At 44.9% G+C, this 24572-nt stretch overlaps 1 long non-coding RNA gene across 1 annotated transcript; it reads right to left on the bottom strand.

The window, feature by feature from the left end:
- Positions 1 to 8276: 8276 nt before the first annotated feature.
- Positions 8277 to 13360, bottom strand: LOC123099793 (uncharacterized). Its single transcript, XR_006448235.1, has 3 exons — positions 13279 to 13360; positions 12993 to 13115; positions 8277 to 8339 (listed from the first exon to the last, which is right to left on the bottom strand). It is a non-coding gene; the product is annotated as an uncharacterized lncRNA (long non-coding RNA).
- Positions 13361 to 24572: the final 11212 nt, after the last annotated feature.

Raw genomic sequence — 24572 nt, 5'->3', positions numbered from 1 at the left:
AACCACCCCACACGGGGCAAAGGGCATCGCGAACAAACCGCTCGACGGCGGCGCGTCCACCGCGCAGCCGGCGAGGGGATGACCACGACGCCGTCGTAAAGTGCTCTGCCGTCGTCGAAAACGAAGGGGAGCAGAAAGGGCAAAGTAGCCTCGTCCTCTCTGCCACAGAAGGTGGAGATGGTGCGGGGAAAAGGAAGCGGGCTCGCGCGGCGCGGTGGCCTGACGCAGTCGCCGGCGGCCGGCGTGGCTGGCGGGCGCAGAAAAGCACGAGCGGCAAGGGGGAGAGGGCTTAGCAGTGCCTCTCTCTCGCACTCGCTGTCAAAGGAAAGGACGGGGGAAAGGGCAGGCTCGCGCAGAGCGGCGCGGTGGCGCTCGCCGCCGTCGCCGGCGATCAGGTCGTCGGCGAGCGGGGCGCCAGAGAAACCGCAGCCCAGGAGCAGAGGAGAGCGGCGCGAAGGAGGAAAGGAGCGAGGGTTTCGCCAGGGGCCGCGTCGCTAGCTGGTTTTGACCCAGCGATCGGCGCGCTGGACCATCGGATCTGATCCGACGGCCACGGGCAAACCCTAGCTCAGCCTCTGGGCCAGTGGGCCGAAAGTGGAGGCCGGGCGCATTCGCCGCTGGGCCGTGGCCAGCCGCCGCGGGCGCGCTGGGTCCAGGCCGGCTGGGCCGCGCGCTGGGCCGAGGCCGCAGCCGCACGCCGTTGTTGCTCCAGATTTTGGGCAGATTTAATAGTTTTTCTATGCAAATTTTTTTCCAACGAAATTTTTTGTTTAGAAAATAGAAAAGCTAACAGAAAATGACTCTGAAAAGTAAAAGTAAAAAGTTCATGAATTTTTATTCATGTTTTTCCGCTGCGTAAATAATTAATAGTGCTCTTTTACAAAGAAAATAAAAGTTTAGATAGATTTAAGTTTTTAAGAGCATGTTAAAGTGAATATTTTAAAACGAATATGATTATGTTATTTTTATGACCAACGTTATTAATACCATGATCATGTTTTATTATTGAAATTTAAAGGTGCATTTATTCCTAATTTTTGCCCAACGGTAATATAGATTTAATTGCATAGATAATTATATGTTTAATTTGACCAACGTTAGATTAATGCATATGATTGTTATATTGATGTCACTTAAATTGTGATTTCAGGAGGCTTTCACTTGATGAGTTGCCTAAAAGAAGTTCCGACACTCAGAGGTGACAACCACACTGAGTGGAGGAAGAAAGTTGAATTGGCATTTGTTTGTGCTGATCTTGATTGGGTTGTGGAGAAACCACAGCCGGTCAGACCCACAGAGCCAGTAAGAGAGGCCACTGATGATGATGCTGCATGGGCTAAAAAGAAAGGGGACTATGCTCCTTTGGAGCAGTCCTACCTCATAGATAATCAAAAGTGGGTCAATGCAAACAAAAAGTGCATGGCCTTTATAAAGAATGCAATTGAGAGCGCCATTGTGGGCTCCATTGCATAGTGCACTTCCGCAGGGGAGTTGCTTTCAAAGATAAAGAGCCAGTTCACTGACTCTTCAAAGATATATGCCACCCAGGTGTTAGAGCAACTGGTGACAGAACGCTACACAGGTGATAGTCATGGAATAAGAGAGCACATCCTCAGGATGAGCAATATGGCAGAAAAGCTCAAGCCCATGGATGCGGATCTGGAGATCAAACCAGCGCTCCTGGTCCACCTTGTCATGGCTTCACTGCCGAAGGAGTTTGAAGCTTTTGTTGTGAACTACAATATGTCACCTGGAACATGGGACATTAAAAAGACAATAGCAATGTGTGTCCAAAAAGAGGACAGACTCAAAGCCTCACATGGTGGTACACTCAACTATGTGCAGGGTCACAAGAGAGAATTACAATCAAAACAACAAAAGTTCTCCTTCAAAGCCACAAGGAAAAGCTTCCTATCAGCATCAGCGTCAGCAACAGCCTTTCTCAGTGGACAAAGACACTTGTCTCCACTGTAAGAAGACCGGGCATTACAAGAAAGACTGTCCTGATTGGCTAAAGTCAATCATGGCAAAAAGAGGTAACAATATAGTTTCATTTGTAAATGAATCCCTGTATGCACAGTTTTCAAAATCCACTTGGTGGATTGACTCAGGAGCAACTGTTCATGTTGCAAATTCTTTACAGGGATTCCATTCGACTCGGACTACGCTAAGAAGCGAAAGACGCATTGAAGTGGCGAACGGAGTTGAAGCAGAAGTTGAAGCTGTCGGTGATATCTCCTTGGAGTTAGCTGATGGATTCAATCTTCTACTTAGAGATGTTTTATTTGTTCCATCATGCAATAGAAACTTAATAAGTGTTTCTTGTTTGGACAAAGATAATTATGAATGTTATTTTGGACATGGCAAGTGTGCCATTTGGTTAAATAATGCTTATGTGGGTGATGCTTTACTACATGATGAGCTTTATTTGTTATCACTTCGTGAAAAAGTTTATTCCGTTTGCAATGTGAAAGAACATGTTTCCGCGTCGAATAAAGAACAAAAGAAAAGAAAAAGAACATTCGACTCATCGAAATTATGGCACTGTCGCTTGGGCCATATTTCGAAGGGGAGAATAGAAAGATTAGTCAAAAGTGAAATTCTTCCTCCGTTAGAATTTTCAGACTTAGAACAATGCATATATTGCGTTAAAGGAAAGTACGTAAAACAAATCAAAAATGGTGCAATCCATAGCATAGGCACACTAGAAATCATTCACACTGATATTTGTGGACCATTTCCGGTGAAAAGTGTGGATGGATATGACTCGTTCATAACATTCACAGATGATTACTCTCGCTATGGTTATATTTATCCAATCAAAGAAAGATCGGAAGTGTTGGATAAATTTAAATATTCAAAGCTGAAGTTGAAAATCAGCACGATAAAAGAATAAAGATAGTAAGGTCCGACCATGGGGGAGAGTACTACGGTCGACACACTCCATATGGCCAAGTCCCTGGACCTTTTGCGAAGTTCTTGCAGGAGACTGGCATAGTAGCCCAGTATTCAATGCCGGGCGAACCTCAGCAAAATGGAGTAGCTGAAAGGCGCAACCGCACCTTTATGGATATGGTGCGCAGCATGATGAGTTATTCCAACTTGCCATTGGGATTATGGATGGAGGCGCTCAAAACCGCCATTCACATTCTCAATAGAGTACCAAGCAAGTCGGTGCCCAAAACACCGTACGAGCTATGGACAGGAAGGATGCCCTCCCTACAACACTTCAGGGTGTGGGGGTGCCCAGCTGAGGCCAAAATGTTTAATCCAAACATTGCAAAGTTAGATCCCAAAACAGTAAGTTGCCACTTCATTGGCTATTCAGACAGATCAAAAAGTTTTCGTTTCTACTGCCCTGACAGATATACAAAGTTTGTAGAAACGAGACATGCAGTCTTCTTAGAGGACGAAATGATGAGGGGGAGCTTGGTAGCTCGGAAAATTGATCTTGAGGAGAAGAGGGTGCATGCACCTAATCCGATGATTCAGGAGCCATTTTTCTCACTACCAGTTGCAACTCCACCCATGACAGCTATGGGGAAGACCCGGAACCTGTCCGTCAGGAGCCGACTGAACCCGTTGTTGAGCATGAAAGGGAGGTGCAACAGCAAATTTTAGAAGAAGTGCCAGAAGTTGAGGCACAAACTGTGCCAGAATCTGAGGCCCTTAGAAGGTCTACAAGACCAAGAAAGTCAGCTATTTCTACCGACTTTAAAGTTTATAACACAGAAATGGTTCATATGGAAAAAGATCCCACCTCATATGAAGAAGCCATGAGAAGCCCTCATTCATCGAAGTGGATGAAGGCAATGGAAGACGAGATGAAATCGATGAGTTCCAAAGATGTTTGGGACTTAGAGGAAATTCCCAAAGGAGCCAAAACAGTAGGCTGTAAATGGGTCTACAAAATTAAGTATGACTCTAAAGGGAATATAGAAAAGTATAAAGCACGACTCGTGGCAAAAGGATTTACACAAAGAGAAGGGATAGATTACAATGAGACATTTTCTCCAGTCTCATGTAAGGATTCCTTCAGAATCATAATGGCATTAGTTGCTCATTTTGATTTAGAGTTACATCAAATTGATGTTAAGACGGCATTTCTGAATGATGATTTAAAAGAAAAGGTCTACATGAAACAACCCAAGGGTTTTATCATGGAAGGCAAGGAAAATATGGGATGCCGCCTGAAGAAATCCATTTATGGATTAAGACAAGCCTCTCGGCAATGCTATTTAAAGTTTAATCAAACGATTAAAAGTTTTGGATTTAAAGAAAATATTGAGGATAATTGCATTTATGCAATGTTTAAAAATGGGAAATATATTTTCCTAATCTTGTATGTGGATGATATCCTGCTTGCTAGTAGTGATGTTAGTCTACTACAAGAAACAAAGAAATATTTATCCTCAAATTTTGACATAACAGATCTTGGTGAAGCATCATATGTTTTGGGCATAGAAATTCATCGAGATAGGAACAATGGAGTCTTAGGACTATCTCAGAAAGCATATTTAGAAAAGGTTCTTAAAAAGTATAATATGCATGCGAGTAAAGCCACACCTGCTCCAATAGTCAAGGGCGATAGTTTTGGGAAATTCCAATGTCCCAAGAACCAGTATGAGATCGATCAAATGAAAGCAGTACCATATGCTTCGGCAGTTGGCAGCTTACAGTATGCACAAGTGTGCACTCGCCCTGACTTAGCTTTTATCACCGGGGTACTCGGTAGATATCAAGAGAATCCAGGCCTAGAGCACTGGAAGATGGTAAAGAAAGCATTGCGTTATGCGCAAGGCACGAAGGACTACATGCTAATATACAGGAGAAGTGATTCCCTAGAGATAAAAGGGTATTCAGACGCAGATTTTGCGGGGGACAGAGATGATAGAAAATCCACGTCAGGATACATATTCACCCTCGCTGGGGGAGCTATTTCGTGGAAAAGCTCCAAACTGTCGATAGTTGCATCATCCACGATGTATGCAGAATTCATAGCATGCTTCGAAGCCACGGGGCAGGCGATATGGCTAAAGAAATTTGTACCCGACTTGAAAGTGGTAGATTGCATTCACAAACCACTAAAGATGTACTGTGATAACCAGCCCGCAGTATTTTACGCTCACAACAACAAGTCGAGTAATGCTGCCAAAACAATAGAGATAAGGTATTATGTTGTGAAAGATAAAATCCAGGATCAAACTATAAGTCTCGAGCATATAAAGACAAAGGATATGCTTGCGGATCCGCTAACGAAAGGCTTACCACCCAATGTGTTCAAGGAACACTTAGCCGGCATGGGTTTAAGGGAAAGCCTTATGATTCCTGGATAGGCCCAAAAGGAACAGAATTTGTTTCTGAACATAACGTATGTTGTAGCTGTATGATTCTAACGACAATTAAGTCGTGACGATGAAACATGCTCTATGTATCAATATGTGATGAAACAAATAAACTAGAAAGTATAAAGTTAAAAGTAAAGTTGAGATCAAGGGGGAGAATGTTAGGTTGATCTCTCTTCCGTTCGAACCCAACGGGTCGAACGGGCCCCTGACTCGCGCCCTGATCGGGGGCGCCCAAGCAAACCATGGTTGGTGGGCCCCTGTGACCCGCGCTATATAAGCAGAGGTGGGGGCCGGGGCAGGACTCACGAGGTTAATCGCTGCCACAATCCCCACCTACAATCCCTACCGATCTAGGGTTAGCGCGGTGCTCACAGGAAGCTCCACCACCTCGCGCACTCTCCGCCATCGCCGTGCGCCCCAGCACCACGATGGCCTCCGGCTCGAGTTCATCCACTGCTGGAGAAGGTAGGTTCACCGGATCTACTAGCCTACTCCAATCCAAAGTCTATCAGCTGCATCAAATACGATTCTGTTGCCACAGAAAATAACATAACTTGTCTACTTGCATCAAAACGGTTTTCCCACACAAACAAGACACACGACCCATCTAAAAAACCGTCGCATCTCACCTTCAGTAGCATCAGAGCAGTTCCTTCACGGTGGCAGCCCTTGGCCCAGCCAGGTCGCATCATCCTGCAAGCTTGAGCATCCTTCAGGGCCTGCGTCCCATTACCGAAGCGAATCCAGCATAGGCTACTATTTGAGCGCAAGGTCGCATTAAAAGGGTCGAGCTCCATGGCCTACAACAGCACGCAACAAGCATCAGCACAATTCTGCACAATGTTTAAGATTTGCCAGCAACAAATCTGCCGTGCTGGATGAATCACTAAAACAATTTGAATTTTAATAATATATACGCGTGCAGTAAATACAAGTCATCAATGACATGATTACCTTCCATAAGCATGTGACAGGATATCTGCTCACCCATGCCATGCATACGTTAGGTATATTATATATCTCTTCTCCCTATCAGATCGGTCTTTTGGGATAGTTGGTTGATAGGTATATATCTTAACATAAACCAACTCCGAAACAATTCTATTATTCTTCCTGGACTTCATTGTGGTGTCAACTTGTTCCTTCATGCCCAGCCGCTAGTATTGGTCTCATGTGTCCAGTGTCAAATTCTATTTCCCCTACACGTATGTGCTGCTGTGTGGCCTATGTCCACAATGATGAATTGAATTACATGCAATGTATGATCTGTTCTACCACTGATCCAACTGCGTCATCAATAAAAAAATGCATCCTAAGAGATTACAAAAATAATAACGTGACAGGAAGGGCTTAGAGGAGCAATCTCTAACTAGTTCACAGCATTAGCACATCTGCAAAGCGCGCAGAGCGCATAATTTCCATCACACATGCCATTCCACGGAAGGAACAGAAAAACAAAACTAAAATGCACTATAGTCTTTCAACTTGTCCTAAGCAGTCAATAAGTCCATAAACTAGAACAAGCAAGATGCAAGAATGTACCTCTCCATAAATTCTTGCTGCAATAAGATAATTCCCATTCTTGAATGCCTCATGTGCTTTAGATTTTGCACTAGCAAGCATAGTTTTCTGAAACATTGAGAACAGTCAAATGAAATAAAGATTCAGTATCACATGTAATCCCTTCCCACATGCTCAGTAGAAAAAAAAAATCTCCTGAATATACTCAATAGTTCTATCACTTGCGAAATGGCCATGAATATTTTTACTCCAATGCAGTATCACATGTAATCCCTTCCCACATGCTCAGTAGAAAAAATAATAATCTCCTGAATATACTCAATAGTTCTATCACTTGCGAAATGGCCATGAATATTTTTACTCAAATGTTGAACCTCCTGTCTCCCAGATAAAATAATATTAAAAGTCAGTGTCACCAGTTGAAGAATTGTTTGATTCATTTCATTTCCACATGTTTCTACTGGCCTAACTATCAATATCACTGATAGAACTCGGTAGCCTCTTTTGTTTCAGATATACATATCACTCATTGTGGTCTTTGGAGTGAGGTATTAAACAACATTACTGATTACCGCATCTTCCATCCACTACATAATCCACAACAAAAACAATGAAGCCTTTACTCCAAAGCAAGTTGGGATATGCTAAGGCTACCGCTACAGAAATCCCACAAGACCACAATCTCATCATTAAAAACTAAAATTTTCACTTGGCCAATTCCCTGTACTTTATTTTAATTTAGAATCTTAAATGCACATCTCGACCCAAAATGGGCCAAAATCAACACTGGGGTTAATCCTGGCTAGGTTCATACTTACAAAAATTTAAACTTCACAAGAGTTCAAAACACATAGGCATGACAATAAACCACAATCCATGTTTGCATGCCACAGAATTAACACGTAAAAGATTAAAGTGTGATGTGCCATCAAAAAGTTACGTGATAAGGAATATCGAGTTGACCAGTTTAACAGAACAGATAAGTTAAATACATTTAGAATCCTTTCAACTAAATCTTATTGCTCCGAAATGAGTTGGCATGCAATACATGTGACACATTTTTTGCTTACCGGCTCATAGCTAACCCATTGCAGCAAGACAACTGGCATACTTGAAATTCACGATCAATCTAATTCTCAGCCACTAATCATAATTCATTACATACAGAAGGGACACTCAAGTGCACGGTTTCAAGCTGTTTTTTCAAGTTCAGACAATGAATTGAAGAAACCCCAAATTCGGGAAATCTCGCAGCCAGCAATCAAGCATGCACACTCAAACCATTAATATAAATATGGTAGTGATGTTTTATAATTATACCTTTGATGAGGGCACTGAATTTACATTGCCAATGATTCCATCAACACTCCAGTCACGTACTTTAGGAATACGAGAAGTGACGGGAAATAGAATTTCAACATGTTCACGCATACCAGAACGTGCAGCAATTTCTATAGGAGTGTGCCCATACTGCCAAGACAACAAACAAGATTAACTTCACTTGATATTTGACAAAATAAAATGACGAAGCGGCCGAGAGCATGCAAGGTATGTAGACAACCATTGAGCAGACATGGTATAAACTTAAATACATTCTAGAGATTAGGATAAATCTGGCGCTTAGTTAACATGATCTATCAAGAACAACATTTATACTAATACCGAATTGTTACATTATAATACTATCCCAAGTTCCCAACAATTTTCAGGATGAATAAGATAAGAAGTAACTCCTTGTGACGCCCCCGATTCAATCGTACACTAATCATACACGCAAACGTGTACGATCAAGATCAGAGACTCACGAGAAGATATCGCAACACAACTCTAAAATTAAAATAAGTCATACAAGCATCATAATACAAGCCAGGGGCTCGAGGGCTCGAATACAAGTGCTCGATCACAGACGAGTCAGCGGAAGCAACAATATCTGAGTACAGACATAAGTTAAACAAGTTTGCCTTAAGAAGGCTAGCACAAACCGGGAAACAGATCGAAAGAGGCGCAGGCCTCCTGCCTGGGATCCTCCTAAACTACTCCTGGTCGTCGTCAGCGGCCTGCACGTAGTAGTAGGCACCTCCAGTGTAGTAAGAGTCGTCGTTGACGGTGGCGTCTGGCTCCTGGGCTCCAGCATCTGGTTGCGACAACCAGGTAGAATGGAAAGGGGAAAAAAAGGGAGAAAAGCAACCGTGAGTACTCATCCAAAGTACTCGCAAGCAAAGATCTACACTACTTATGCATGGATATCTGTGTAAAGGGGCAATATCGGTGGACTGAACTACAGAAAGCCAGAATAAGAGGGGGATAGCTAATCCTGTCGAAGACTACGCTTTTGGCAGCCTCCATCTTGCAGCATGTAGAAGAGAGTAGATGGTAAGTTCACCAAGTAGCATCGTATAGCATAATCCTACCCGGCGATCCCCTCCTCGTCGCCCTGTTAGAGAGCGATCACCGGGTTATATCTGGCACTTGAAAAGGTGTGTTTTATTAAGTATCCGGTTCTGGTTGTCATAAGGTCAAGGTACAACTCCAAGTCGTCCTGTTACCGAAGATCACGGCTGTTCGAATAGATAAACTTCCCTGCAGGTGTGCACCACATAACCCAACACGCTCGCTCCCATTTGGCCGGACACACTTTTCTGGGTCATGCCTGGCCGCGGAAGATCAACACGCCGCAGTCCCACCTAGGCACAACAGAGAGGTTAGCACGCCGGTCTAAATCATATGGCGCAGGGGTCTGGGCCCATCGCCCATTGCACACCTGCACGTTGCATGGGCGGCCGGAAGCAGAACTAACCTAGCAGGCGTTCCAGTCCAATCCGGCGCGCCCGCTCAGTCGCTGACGTCAAAAAGGCTTCGGCTGATACCACGATGTCGACTTCCCATAACTGTTCCTGCGTAGTTGGTTAGTGCGTATAGGCCAGTGGCAAGACTCAGATCAAATACCAAGATCTCGTTAAGCGTGTTAAGTATCCGCGAACGCCGACCAGGGCCAGGCCCACCTCTCTCCTAGGTGATCTCAACCTGCCCTGTCGCTCCGCCACAAAGTAACAGTCGGGGGCCGTCGGGAACCCAGGCCCACCTCTACCGGGATGGAGCCACCTGGCCCTTCAGCCCCCATCTCCGAACAGTATCATAAGTACTGTAACAGTTTAAAGTATATAGCATATGCCCGTGATCACCCCCGAAGTGATCACGGCCCAGTAGTATAGCATGGCAGACGGACAAGAGTGTAGGGCCACTGATGAAATACTAGCATCCTAACTAAGCATTTAGGATTGCAAGTAAGGGTAACAACTATAGCAACAATGACCGGCTATGCAGCAGAATAGGATTAACCGAAAGCAGTAACATGCTACACTACTCTAATGCAAGCAATATAGAGAAAGAATAGGCGATATCTGATGATCAAGGGGGGCTTGCCTGGTTACTCTGGCAAGAAAGAGGGGTCGTCAACAGCGTTGTCGATCGGGGCACCAGCAGCGGCGTCAGTCTCGTAGTCTACCGGAGAGAAGAAGGGGAGGAAACAATGAATACAATGCAAACAGATGCATAACGATGCATGACAAGACAAGTAGCGGTGCTAAGTGTGCCCTAACGCAGTATGAGGTGATACCGGTGAAGGGGGGGACATCCGGGAAAATATCCCCGGTGTTTCGCGTTTTCGGACAGATGAATCGGAGGGGGAAAATTGCGTGTTTGCTATGCTAGGGAGGTGTGGCGGACGAACTGGCTGCGTATCCGGATTCGTCTCGTCGTTGTGAGCAACTTTCATGTACAAAGTTTTTCTATCCGAGCGACGGATGAATTACTAAGAATTTCCGAAGTTTAAGCAATATCCGCTCACTCTGAAATTCTGAGAACTGCCCAGTTTTTAAACATCACTTAGCTGGTTTCCGGAGGCTATAGCTATTGTTCTGTACATCCTATAACTTTGTGCGTTATATCAATTGTGAGCATTTTTCTGCGATCTACATGTTAGTAACACTTTACTCCATATTAGAGTTCATTTGCTTGACCATCAACAGCTCTAAAGTAGCTATGAAAATAAAGCTGTTTATCAGTTTTTCAGCTAACAGAACTTAGCATTTTGTGAATTTAATAGGATTTAATCCGCGCATCAAATGGATTCGGTCCAGTGGGGTAAAATGAAGTTTGTCAAGTGTACTTCCGTCACATATTATTTTTACTCATGTTAGCACTTGATTAGCTATTGTTTATGGGCTGTTTAGAGGGCTACTCATTGTAGAAATACAAAAGCTAGCTACTGCTACAATAACTGAACATTACTGTAGCGCAGCAGCAGAATGCAGCGGCTAGCAGGCTTCAGCAAGCAAAGCAGCAGCAGCAACGCAACAACAGCAACGCGCAAGCAGCAGGCAGCCGGCAGCAGCGGCGCGAAGCGTGGGCAGAGGGCAGCGCAGCAGGCGTGCGAGCGCGAGGCGGCGTGGGCTCGGGCACGCGCGCGTGGCCAGAGGCCTGCGGGGGGCGGTGGGCGTGGCCGAGCGGCGGCGGTGAGCAGGCCCACGTGCACGCGGGGCGAGCCGGCGCGGGCGAGTGCGTGAGCACGGGCGTGCGGGGGCGGACGAGCGCGCGCGATGCCCGACGGTAACAGGAGCGACGCGAGTGGAGCCAGGGGTGGCTGTGCGCGTGCGCGGATGTAGAACTCCGGCGCGGCCATTGCGACGGAGCCCGCGGGGACGGCGACTACATGCACGTAACAACGCCGGGGAGAGTGGGATTCGGGGCAGAGCTCACAAGGGGGCTTGAAGAGGTCTTGGACAAGTCGGGGTGCTCGGTGTGGCGCGGATCCACGACGACTGTGGTCGGGCAGAGGCGGCAAAGATGGCGGCGATGCCGATGAAGCAAGGCGATCCCGTTCGCACGGCTCCGCGTAGACGATGAGGAAGGCACGCATCTCCTGGATGTGCTCCCGGGCGCCGGGGAGGCCGGTCGCCGCGACAGCGACGACGCCACGATGACGATGGCATTCTAGCGAGTGGGTCAGAGAGGGAGAGAGAGCGTGGGGGTGGGGATTGGGGCGCGCTAGGGTTCCTCCGCGAGGGAAAGGGGGCTGGGTGCGGCCTTATCCCCTCCGCGGACCGTCAGATGGGCGGCGCGTGGGCGTCGACGGCAGTGGCGCCGGTCGATGGGCGCCACGCCCTGTCTCCGCTCCTGTAGCGAGGAGGGAGGTGATCCGGTTGGGCTGGGCAAGGTCTGCTAGCTGGGCTGGTTGGCCCATAGGGGGGGGGTTGTTTTCTGTTTTCTGTTTTCTTTTTCTTTTATTTTCCCTTTTTGTCTTCTTTTATTTACCAGTTTATTTTTGTTTTATAAAATACAAAAGTTGTACCCAGATTATTATTTCAATCTAGTTCACTGCCACAAAAGTTGAACTCCAAAATAAAATAGTTTAAAATTTTGTTAATTATAAAAGGCATTTAATTACTTGTTTATGTTGCTGTTTTATTTATTTTAGAGCACTTCAATATTTTATAGGAATGTGGTTTCTTCACCACAATTACATATGAATTATTTGCTACATCTAGAACTTTTTAGTTTTGACTTTCAAATTTTTTAATTATTTGACTTTGTTTTAAAATTGAATTTTGAATCGGTTTGAACTAACGCAAGATTAGCAACAGTAATCGAGGTGATGTGGCATCATTAACAGGGAATTACTGTAGTCTGATTATTCGGGCGTCACACTCCTGCTGATTTTGCAATCGCAGCTTCATTTTTTCTCAAAACTGATGATGGTAACTTATATATTTCATCCAACGATCCAATGTTCTTTGTAAGTTCGAAATTGGTCAAAGTTGGAACTCCAAGGTAAGTTCTTCCTACTTAGTAGATAGCCTAGAGCCATTACATGCTTCTCCAAATAATCAAACAGAATAGGGTCTTGAATTTAAAATGTAGCTTCGCTGTTATGGTAAATCTAAATGGACCAAAAATGCACAAAATAGAATTCATCAAGACATTTGTTTTAAAGTTTACAAACTGAAGATGGAAAACCAGTAATATGTTTAGCAATGACCTGCTAAACGAACCGTGTATTAGAATATGTCCTGCTAAGTTTTGACGAGAGCATCCATGTAGCAGTAAGGTAAAAAAAGAGCTTACACTGTCAGTAACATTAGCATCTGCACCAGCCAGAACTAAGCACTTAAGGATGTCAGTCGAGCCAGCAAGGGCAGCAATTATTAAGGGTGTATCTTTACCAATACCATCCACATCAGCACCAGCCTAACAAAAGATGACAGGTTATATACTTCACAAGAACAAACATACAAATTGCAATTCATCATTGTCATAACCATTTTAGGAAAATTACAGAAACTAAGTAATATAACCCTTTCTTTTCACATTAGCACAGTAACCTGTAAGTTGATGTGAGAAGATGACATACCTCAAGCAGGAGCTTCACACATTTTAGTGAGCACGCGGCAGTAGCAATAACAAGAGCTGTAGAATCAGTACCACTCAAAGCTATCTTATGCTGTTGGGAGATGCAGAAATTAGAAATTCCATATAACTACAGTCAGCATAAAATTTAAATAAGGGCTGAAGAACTACAGTTGAATAGTGATATACAGTATATATATATATAATTTTATCCATCAACTCAAAGTATTATATATAATGTCATTGTGAGTAGAAGCTTTTGACACAAATAAGAAATAACATAATTAGCATGTACAAACATCGCAAATTAAATGAATTAGCCTCTCATGTTATCTATTTTTTGAGGAAAATGGAAGTTGTATTGCCGATGCATTTCAGAAGAGAAGCAAGTATAGTTGAGTTACAGAGAAAGGGATCATGGCTCCCAGTGGCCCTCAAAACAAACTTAAAATTACAGCTAATCAGACTCTGGATCAGGCTCGTTTTCCCTAAATGTGCTCCAGGAGATACGCGAGTGAGCCAACAGCATGTCCTGCTTGATTACTCCAAGCACATGATCCTCAGAGGAGACAATATTCTAAGTTATTTATGAAAAGGTGATATTAATCCTATTAATCCGTCTGGGAGAAGTACCTCTGACCATTCCCCAAAAATTCAAACGAAAGAAAGGAAGATCAAAAGAATGAGTCTCCCCAGCTCAGTAAAGTCAATGGCCAAACAAATGACAAAGGTCGAACTTAAAAGTCAAGCATGTTAAACTTCAACTTGCCAGGCTATGTCAAGCAAGAACAGTAGAAACTAAAAGCACTGTGTACATTTTATAGTCGGATTATGTGTATGCTGGAGAAACAGAGAGCATGTTACACTCAAGTCTCTGGACTCCACCTGGACACTGGTGGGACCATTGCAATAAAACAAGACAATTCAGCACTGAAAAGGAGACTACAGGTCGATGTGTATATTCGAGAAACTGAATTGGACAAAGAGCAGCAATTTCACTCATGTTACCAAGACAAGATACTATATATTGAGACTATGTTTGAAAACTGGAGCAGGTGAGATTAAATTAGAAGGAATGAAAACTGAAAAATACGGGTGTAACACACAAAAGCCAGTGACATGAAATAAATACAGATAGGGAAAAGTTGCTGGATAGGGCAACAAATGAAATAACTATTACTGTGGACTTAACCATTCTAGGGAAACTAGTTTGTAAAAAAGGAAAATATGAGAGTGGCGCTTACATTCTAGTAAATTCTAGTAAATCCAAAACTCGTATGAAATTCAAGAAACTTGGCATGCTTTCATGGAATGGCATCAACATGCCGTGGTAAATTTTTTTGTCCCATTTGGGGCAGGTTTGGGTATATGCTTCTCACAAACCAGAGCTTCTCACAACAAGCATGATGGTTTTGGTAGGGAACGCCCCACCTTTGGGGACAAAACGATATCCATTGCCTCTTATTGCTTAAAAAAAATTCTCGCGTCAACATAGAACAACAGGAGTGTTGTGCTATTTTTTGTGATTTTTTGGGGTTCGTTTGGACAGTTTAATGAATTAAGTGAGTTTTCAATGCATTTATGTGCATAATTCAAATTTGAACTACATGCACATGCTCCAGTGCATATAAATTGGTTGAAAAATCAAATCTTTGTCCTTGGGTGCATGCTTAGGTCCCATGCAAGAAATGAGAATGAATGTCAAACACCCTTCCACCGTCACTCGGCCGCAAACATTGAGATACCTGGTTTTTAAATTCTAGTAAATCCAAAACTCGTTTGAAATTCATGAAACTTGGCATATGCTATCATGGAGCGGCATCAACATGCCGTGGTAAATTTTTTGTCCCATTTGGGGCAGGTTTGGGTATATGCTTCTCACAAACCAGAGCTTCTCACAACAAGCATGAGGGTTTCGCGAGGAAACGCCCCACCTTTGGGGACGAAACGATATCCATTGCCTCTTATTGCTTTCAAAAATTTTCTCGTGTCAACATAGAACAACAGGAGTGTTGTGTCAATTTTTTGTGATTTTTCGGGGTTCGTTTGGACATTTTTATGCATTAACTGAGCTCTCAATGCATTTATGTGCATAATTAAAATTTGAACTACATGCACATGCTCCAGTGCATATAAATTGGTTGAAAAATCAAATCTTTGTCCTTGGGTGCATGCTTAGGTCCCATGCAAGAAATGGGAATGAAGTCAAACATCCTGCCACCGTCACTCGGCCGCAAACATTGAGATACCTAGTTTTTAAATTCTAGTAAATCCAAAACTCGTCTGAAATTCATGAAACTTGGCATGCTATCATGGAGCGGCATCAACATGTCGTGGCAAATTTTTTGTCCCATTTGGGGCAGGTTTGGGTATATGCTTCTCACAAACCAGAGCTTCTCACAACAAGCATGTGGGTTTCGTGAGGGAACGTCCCACCTTTGGGGACGAAACGATATCCATTGCCTCTTATTGGTTTCAAAAAATTTCTCGTGTCAACATAGAACAACAGGAGTGTTGTGTCAATTTTTATGATTTTTCGGGGTTCGTTTGGACATTTTTATGCATTAACTGAGTTCTCAATGCATGTATGTGCATAATTCAAATTTGAACTACATGCACATGCTCCAGTGCATATAAATTGGTTAAAAAATCAAATCTTTGTCCTTGGGTGCATGCTTACGTCCCATGCAAGAAATGGGAATGAATTCCAAACACCAGGGCACCGTTGATTGCCGGCAAAACATTGAGATACATGGTTTTTAAATTCTAGTAAATCCAAGACTCGTCCGGTGCGCAGGTTCACCGGGAAGCGTGGGAGATGTTCAACGCAGGATTTGTGCATCTCTTCAACTCAAACGGTTCAGTGAAGCAGTAAAGCGGCAGAAAATAAACCAAAAAATATGTGTGCTGCCACAGGCCCAATGTGCCGTGTGAGCAGGCGTGAGTTGACAGGACGCATGCGAGCAGTTCGCCGCGTAGGCAGACGGGGAGGCGTGCGTGCATGTGTGTGAATTGACGGGGAGGCGTGCGAGTAGCTGTGTGAAACGATGGTAGGAATGGCAGACGTCCGCCGCGTAGGCTCACCGGGAGGCGAGACAACTTTTGACCGCAGCCTGCCTTGCTCCCACTGGTCCGTATTAATTCCGCGCCCGAGCCGCCGGCCATAATAGGCGGCCGCACCCCTGGTCCACAGCGGTCACCAACGTCTGGACTCTAGAGTGTATGATGATGCCGCCGAAGCACACCATCGGAGGGAGTGGCGACGCCGGGGCTGGTGAAGCACCCGCACAACGCATGAAGCTAGCCACAAAGGTTTCCGTCGCCGCCGACGAGGTCTCACGTGGGCAGTAGCACGACCTTGACTTTGTCGGCGCCGTTGTGCCCCCCTAGCCGGAGCCGGAGGTCAACAGCTACTCCGGCAACAACTGCGACTCCGACGGAAAACCGGTTACTCATCTATATACCCATTTGTGCGGCAAACATATCAAGTGTTTTCTTTGGTTAATCCCCCCACCCCGCCCCTCTATAATTTTTCTGGAATACAAATCCTATGGTTATGTTCTCTCAGTCCATGAAATCAGAGTAATTAAGATCCGTTAGATGCACGTAGTGTATTGATTGTTTAAATGTTATCTGTATAGAGTTAGTGATTAATTATTTGTTCTGTACAAATGATTTTTGCTAATAATCCGACTAGGGTTAGCTTGCATGCTAATATTTCATGGCTAGATCTTGAGAATTGATTTTGAATGTACTACATATATGTTTGTGCCTTTTTTCTTCCTGATCTTGAGAATTGATTTCGAATGTCCTACATGTTATGCCATTTTTTCTTTCAGATTAGTATGTACACAGATGAGGCTCCGACCAGCGCCGCCGCCGGATGTAGATCTTGGACCCGGCTGTGCGGCCAGAAGCGCCCCCTGGACCTGAGGAACCAGTAGAATCTCCGACGGACCGCATCAGCGATCTCCCGGACGGAATCCTTGGGGAGACCATCTCCCTTCTCCCCACCAAGGATGGCTGCCGCATACAAGTCCTCGCATCTCGGTGGCGCACTCTATGGTGCACCGCGCCTCTTAATCTCGATTGTCGTCACCTATCTGTCGATGATGATTCTGAACTCCCCGGAGCCATCATCTCCTCCCACGAGGGCTCCGTTCAACACATCTGAATCCCGACATGCTACCTGCTGGACATACCTTGCATGGTGGCCGCCTGGCTAACATCCCGTCAATTCGATAAACTCCAGCAGCTTGAGTTCTACCATGACTATGTATGTAACATACCACGAACCGATGTATCTGTGCCCTCACCACCGATGTCCATCACGTGGTTTTCCTCCTCTCTCCACACCGCCACCTTTGCCAGGTGCCATCTAGCAGACAATCTGGTACAAATGCTTCGACTCCCACTGCTAAAAAAACTTGCACTTATGGTGTTTGATCTGTCGGAGGCCGCACTGCACAACATCATCCACTCCAGCTGCCCTACCATGGAGCACTTGCTGCTTTTTTTTGCAATGGAAATTCATATCTTTTGTCTCAAAATAAAGTCGCCCCACTGAAAGGATCAAGAAGAGGTGTCTAGGGGGGGGGGGGGTGAATAGACTCTTAACAAGAAAAAGTTGCAGTTTTTATTTTCTTCAAGTTAAGGTGGAGTTTTAGCACAAAATTAAACATTCACAATACATATCAAGCAAGCATGACAAGAGTATATGAGCAGCGGAAAGTAAATCATGCAATTTGCAAGAATGTAAAGGGATGGGATTGGAGTGTGCAAACGCAATTGGAGACACGGAGATTTTTGGCGTGGTTCCAATAGGTGGTGCTATCGTACATCCACATTGGTGGAGACTTCAACCCACGAAGGGTAACGGTAGCGCGAGTCCACGGAGGGCTCCACCCACGAAGGGTCCACGAAGAAGCAACCTTGTCTATCCCACCAGGGCCATCGCCCACGAAGGACTTGCCTCACTAGGGTAGATCTTCATGAAGTAGGCGATCTCCTTGCCCGTACAAACTCCTTGGTTCAACTCCACAATCTTGACGGAGGCTCCCAAGTGACACCTAACCAATCTAGGAGACACCACTCTCCAAAAGGTAATAGATGGTGTGTTGATGATGAACTCCTTGCTCTTGTGCTTCAAATGATAGCAACTCTCTCTCACAGATTTGGATTTGGTGGAAAGATGATTTGAGTGGAAAGCAAGTTGGAGAAGGCTAGAGATCAAGATTTATGTGGTTGGAATGGAATATCTTAACCTCAACACATGAGTAGGTGGTTCTCTCTTAGAAAATGTATGATGGAAGTGTAGGTATGTTCTGATGGCTCTCCCCACGAGTGAAGATTGGGTGGAGGGGCATATATAGCCTCCACCCAAAATCTAACTGTTACACATAAATCACCAAACTCGGTGGGACCGAATCAAAAAACTCGGTCGGACCAATTTAGTTCATAATGTGACCGTTAGGCATTTCGGTGGGACCGACATGATCAACTCGGTGGGACCGATGTGCTAGGGTTAGGGTAAAACCTCATCTCGGTTTGACCGATTACACAAACTCGGTGGGACCAATTTTGGTAATAGGCTAACCAGAGAGTTGGTCAGGCAAACTCGGTGGGACCAATTACGAAACTCAGCAAGACTGAATTTAATGCAACAAGAACCAGAGAGTTTGCAAGCCCATCTCGGTGAGACCGAGATCCCATCGGTGAGACCGAATTGATTAGGGTTTCTGGCAGTGGCTATGTCAACTGAACTCGGTGGCGCCCGATAGAAAGATTCGATGGGGCCGAGTTTGACTTTTGGTTTGGGACATATGTGGATATGAGAAAATGGTTGAGGGTTTTGGAGCATATCACTAAGCACTTTGAGCAAGCAAGCCATTAAGCAACACCTCATCCCCTTTTAATAGTATTGGCTTTCCTATGGACCCAATGTGATCTTGGATCACTAAAAGTAAAATGTAGAGTCTCGAGCTTTTGAGCTTGAGCCAATCCTTTATCCTTAGCACCTTAAAGGGGTTCCATATCCTCTTGTCCACGCCACTCCATCTGTTGAACTCGTCTGAAATATACTAGATGAAAACATTAGTCCAACAAGAGATATGTTGACATTAATTACCAAACCACCCAGGGAGCACTTGTGCTTTCACCGACCTTGTAAGCATGGGAATTTGTTTTTTGGACATGATCTCATCATCGAAAATGCCCCTTCACTTCAAAGGTTGCTCCTTGATTCTGGTATAGTACCTTCGCAAATAACTATAGTCTCTACGCCTAAACTGGAGACCTTGGGTGCAATTCGTGATCCTTTTAGATGGTTCAAGATGGTGTTTGGCTCCACACCTATTGAGGTGCTGTATATTATTCACGTAAACTTTTGTAATCTGCCTTTTTCATTTGTGCGCATAAGTTAAGTATCATCTTGGACTACACTTTTGGTACTAATATTATGTTCTATGCTCAATGAAGAGCTTGTCCATCCTATCAGTGGTAGTGAATTCTGTCAAGACCTTACATATCAGTATGTGGTGTTTTTATCTGAACATGATTATTGGCTTGCTGCAATGCTTTCCATGTCTGGAGAATTTGTATATAAAGGTGATGATTTCACGCACATTGAAAGCCCATATATAATGTACTATAATTAATCGTTGAGCTATCACTCTTTCAACATAATCTTTTTAGACATTAACTGTTTTCAATCTTCATATCTATTTAGGCACTAACACGTGGAGAAAAAGGTATAACCAATCGATGGTTCAAGAAGCACCGGGATTTTCTCAGATCTCATGACATTCGTTTGAAGACAGTAACACTGGAAGGATATGCATCCAACAATGCAAACACTAGCTTTGTCACATTGTTCATGTTGAATGCGAGGGCACTATTGTCCATGAGGATTAAGTTTTTCGACAAGAATTTTTTTACGGCTATAAGTGTTGAACAACATAAAAAGAAGTTTCAAGTGGACCTAAGGGCTTCTGATCGTGCTCGGCTTCTATTTACAATAGCTTGTCATCATGTACCAGTAGAATTTCTGGCCGGGGATCTTGATTTTATGGATCAGACCGATCCATTTGATTGTGACTGCCGAAAACTTTGGTTGAGTTAGATGTCATTGTCCTGTTCAATCTGGATTTTGTCTAAACCTGATGAGCAATTAATCCTTGTGCTTTTGTACTGTTTCTAAGCTGGAGTTAGATATTGTTTCCCTTTTCAACTCGGTTTTGACCCATATTTTCTTTCATACTGGGCCAATGGCTTGCCATTTCTTTAATTAAGACATAAATATTATAAGAATTCACAACATAGGGAAAGAACATCACTCTCGCGGGATCCTCGAGATCTTTGTTCATTATAGAACCCGCAAGTTCTTAGCGCCCACCAGCACCCACAAACTTATTTTCAGCTAGCACACCAAATGGGTTGTAATTCTTAATAAGAAAGGTAGCATGGTAGTGACAGATTTGGATTTGTCATTTGGGACCCACGAGGAAAAAGCCTATCCAGGGCAGTGCCGACTCGACAGCAAACATTGAGAAACCTGGTTATAAAATTACTGTAAATCCAAAACTCACCTCAAAATCACGAAACTTGGCATGGTATCACTGGTGCGCGTCGGTCCTAAACAAACGGTTTTTTACCCCTTTCCGTGACGGCATTTGGAACCGTCGCCAAGTGAGTGTGGGCGATAGGGTGGTCCTTCCCACACGACCCAGAAACCATCGGGGATAGGGAGCCTTGATGCATACAGTTGTCCCTATATAACTGTTTCTGATATCTCGAATATCCCAAACACTTCATCCATGCTACTCGTTTGTGCTCGCATTGCCATCGCAGTCGGAGTTTTGTGGTTCTGCCTAAAACCAGGCAGATTCTAGGCACGGGAGCTTTCCAGGCAGATTCTAGGCAGATTCCAGGCACGGGAGATTTACGATGCCTGGCACATCACAAACAGTTCATGATTATAAACCGTGTACGATAGGTAGACAATCACACACATTTAGTTTTCCTGCACCATATGTGATAGTGTCTGACATCACACAGGCTTTGCGAACGGCAACTGTGTGCATGCTTGCACACGTTTCCTCTCTGTGAACCGTCTCGGATTATGGTGTATATCGCAAACATATGTGTTTTACCAACCGTGTGTGCCGTAATGACCTACACAACGTAATTTCGCCCTAATTTAATTGCTGCTATTTAAAATTGTACCTAATTTAAACTTGAAAGTAGGCTATAGCTTTATTCATATCCATCAGGTTCAAACAACCAATGCATTATTCGATTCACAGGTACATATGTTTAAGAATTGCAGAAGCACCAAATAAAGAATGATGTACCAGGGTTCTATACTTGTACTATTACAGATGGTAAAGAAAGAGGCGACATACATTCCAGTTACTGAACAAGGTGAAGCGGAATGGCCCTATTGTGCTCTCCTGGATGCAGAAGGCATGCAGGACTCTAGTCCAACCCCATGTAGTTTGAGAGGTAATCTTGAGTAAACTGCTTCAGGATCCACTACAAAAGAAAAAAGATTCAGATATTGTCATCTAACACAACTCATTACGGGCAGTAAAAAGAAGGCTACAGGGTTCTTACTTACCATCCTGCAGTTCACTGTTGTCTTGCATAAAGTGTAAACAAATAGTTCGATTGACATCTTTTGACCCATTTTAGTAACAATCTTTATCAGTTTCCTCACTTGATGCTGGTTCATGAATATCTCATTGCCCCATACACAGAAAGGGTCGAAGTGTGGATCTTTGGCAATGATATATGTACCTAAAAGCACCAAGTTAATATTAGAAGCTAAAAAACAATTGAAAAATGATGTAGTACAACACTCCATCCATCCCATTATATAAGATTTTATTACATGTATATCTAGACATCATCAGAACATTAAGGTAACACTCTTCCTTGTTGCTATGTAGCCTGGGATTGCATATTTAGTCATTCAGTACAATGCATGTTGCTAAACAACAATTGAAAAACGAAAAGGCATGTTAACTGCAATATCCTTAACAGCAACCAAATATCATAATTCATAGTGGTATTGTTGAAACTGTTATTGATGAAATTGAACTGCACAACAAATAGTTGCACATATAGAGCATCACATTGTGAAGAACTGAAATTAACAAGTCATAAGGACATCTCTAGGCGATCCTTAAAAAGTTAAAGGAATAAAACCCTTAGTGGATATATATATACTCCAGCAATTTTTGGCCTTTTCTAGTCGATCCCCTAAACTTAAGGTTGTAAACTTCAATTTGATCAAGTTCAAAGCAGGTTCAACCAAAAGTAGCATGCACTCAAACATAAACATAGATAGTCTTGCATAACCGAACATAAAACATAAATTTAAACTAAGCTAAACTACTTTCGGTCGAAGTAGAGGTCGAGCCAATCCTTCCTCGTCACATACGGTGTGCCGCGAGCCGGGTCCGGGCCAGTATTGTCATCGGGGTCATTGGGGAAGGAACTCCTCCACTCTTCGACGTCGATCTCCTCGTCCTCAGGGCCCACCTCAATGCCCTCCGCCCCGTCGCCGCCGCCTTCGACCTCGTCCTCACAGGAGAGCGCGATAACCTCACTGCCTTCCGTGACGCCGTCCTCGCCGCCTTCGACCTCATCATCGGAGGAGAGCGCGATAACCTCGCCGCCCTCGGCGCCGGCAAAGATCGCCCGCTCCGCCTCCACGAGCTCCGGGTGCTGCCGGCGGAGCTCTTGCATGTAGACCTCGTCGGCGGCCTTGGCCTCGAGACGCTCCCATGCCTCGTGGTCCTCCCGCGCCATAGCCGAGCTCACCACCCTGGCTCCGGTGAAACGAGGTGGACCGGACGTGTGCCAAAGGGGAAATTGAGCCTAGCCGCCGCGCCGTGGTAGCGGACCTGCCAGCGGTCGTACTCCATGGCCGCGAGCTCGGCCGTGTGGAAGCTACCGAGCCACCGGCGGGTGTGGGTCTCTCGATCTGTAATCTCGGCGACCCACGTCCCCCACCGCCGCTGTCGGACCCCAAGGTATCGGCTGCCGGGTCCAAGGGAGGACGGGGAAGTCCTCGAACCGGCGTAGGGGCGCGGCGGCGGGCGGATCAGGGGACCGGTGACGGCGGATCGGGCCCGCAGAGGACGACGGGTACACCTCGGCGGCCACCTCGCCGGCGTCGGGCGAAAAGGCCGCGATAAACCTCTTTTTGGCCATTGGCTCCTCGAGCTCCCCGGCACACGGGCAGAGGTTGAGGATGGAGGCGCCGATGATGGCGGCGACCTACCAATGGTTTTGAGGGTTGTGTGTGTCTGTGTGAGAGGAGGTTTTGGGGTGTGTGTGTGGAGGGAGGGGGGAGCAAGGTTGTGTTTGAGGAAATACTGCGGCAACTGAAAATTTTACTAGGCGGGAGTAACAAGGCGGGGATACTGAAAATTTGGATCAAGGGCGAGAAGAAATTTTTGAGATTGTGAGGGATGTAGAGGCGGGAGTAAAATGCCGGGGCTACTGAAAATTTGAATCAAGGGACTGAAGCAGAGCGGGAGTAACAGACATCGCACACAGTCTGCACATACTAATCATGTGCTATCAAACATTAATACCTTCCAGGCGGTAGATATTTTCGATATTGCAAGGGATGCAGAGGCGGTAGTTTTTGGGGAGTGAGCTAGTGTGCTTGACACGCCGGCTGTGGACTGTAGCCGACGCACCTTCTCGCGTAAGCCATAGGCGTACTATACACCGACGGTGCTCCAAGATATTTTGTACTACATCTCACATGCACTACAAAAAAAAGACACATCCGTGACATTTTGGGCCGAACGAAATTTTTTTCTGTCATACATATGACACTTCTATGACGATAATTGTGACAAAACCCGGTATCATCATAGATGTGGTGGGCTCCTACTTCTATGACAAAAAATCATGAAAGAAAATGGGCTTTTCGTCCTGGGCGGGCCGGAGACGCAGCTGCATGACATTCTTTGAGCCATCCATGACGGAAAAAACCGTGGTAGAAGCGAGGGCGAGGAAAATTTCGGGGAGTTCCCGGTTACGGTGGGAGGTCGGGGGCCGAGCGATGCGTGTTTCTCTTGTACACGTATGCGCGTGTGTGCGAGGCATTGGCTCTAACTGAACCCGAGCGAGGCATTGGGCTCTAACTGAACCCAAGCGATTGCACTGCAGGCTACGCGTTACTGAACCCGAGCGATTGATTGATGGCTGTTAACTGAACCCGATCGAGCGATTCCTTTGCTACTGCTGCTAACTGAAGCCGATCGATGCTGCCTCTGG

The sequence above is a fragment of the Triticum aestivum genome, chromosome 4D (assembly GCF_018294505.1).
Source record: "Triticum aestivum cultivar Chinese Spring chromosome 4D, IWGSC CS RefSeq v2.1, whole genome shotgun sequence".
Classification (NCBI taxonomy): Eukaryota; Viridiplantae; Streptophyta; class Magnoliopsida; order Poales; family Poaceae; genus Triticum; species Triticum aestivum.
This window is presented reverse-complemented; position numbering and strand designations above follow the sequence as displayed.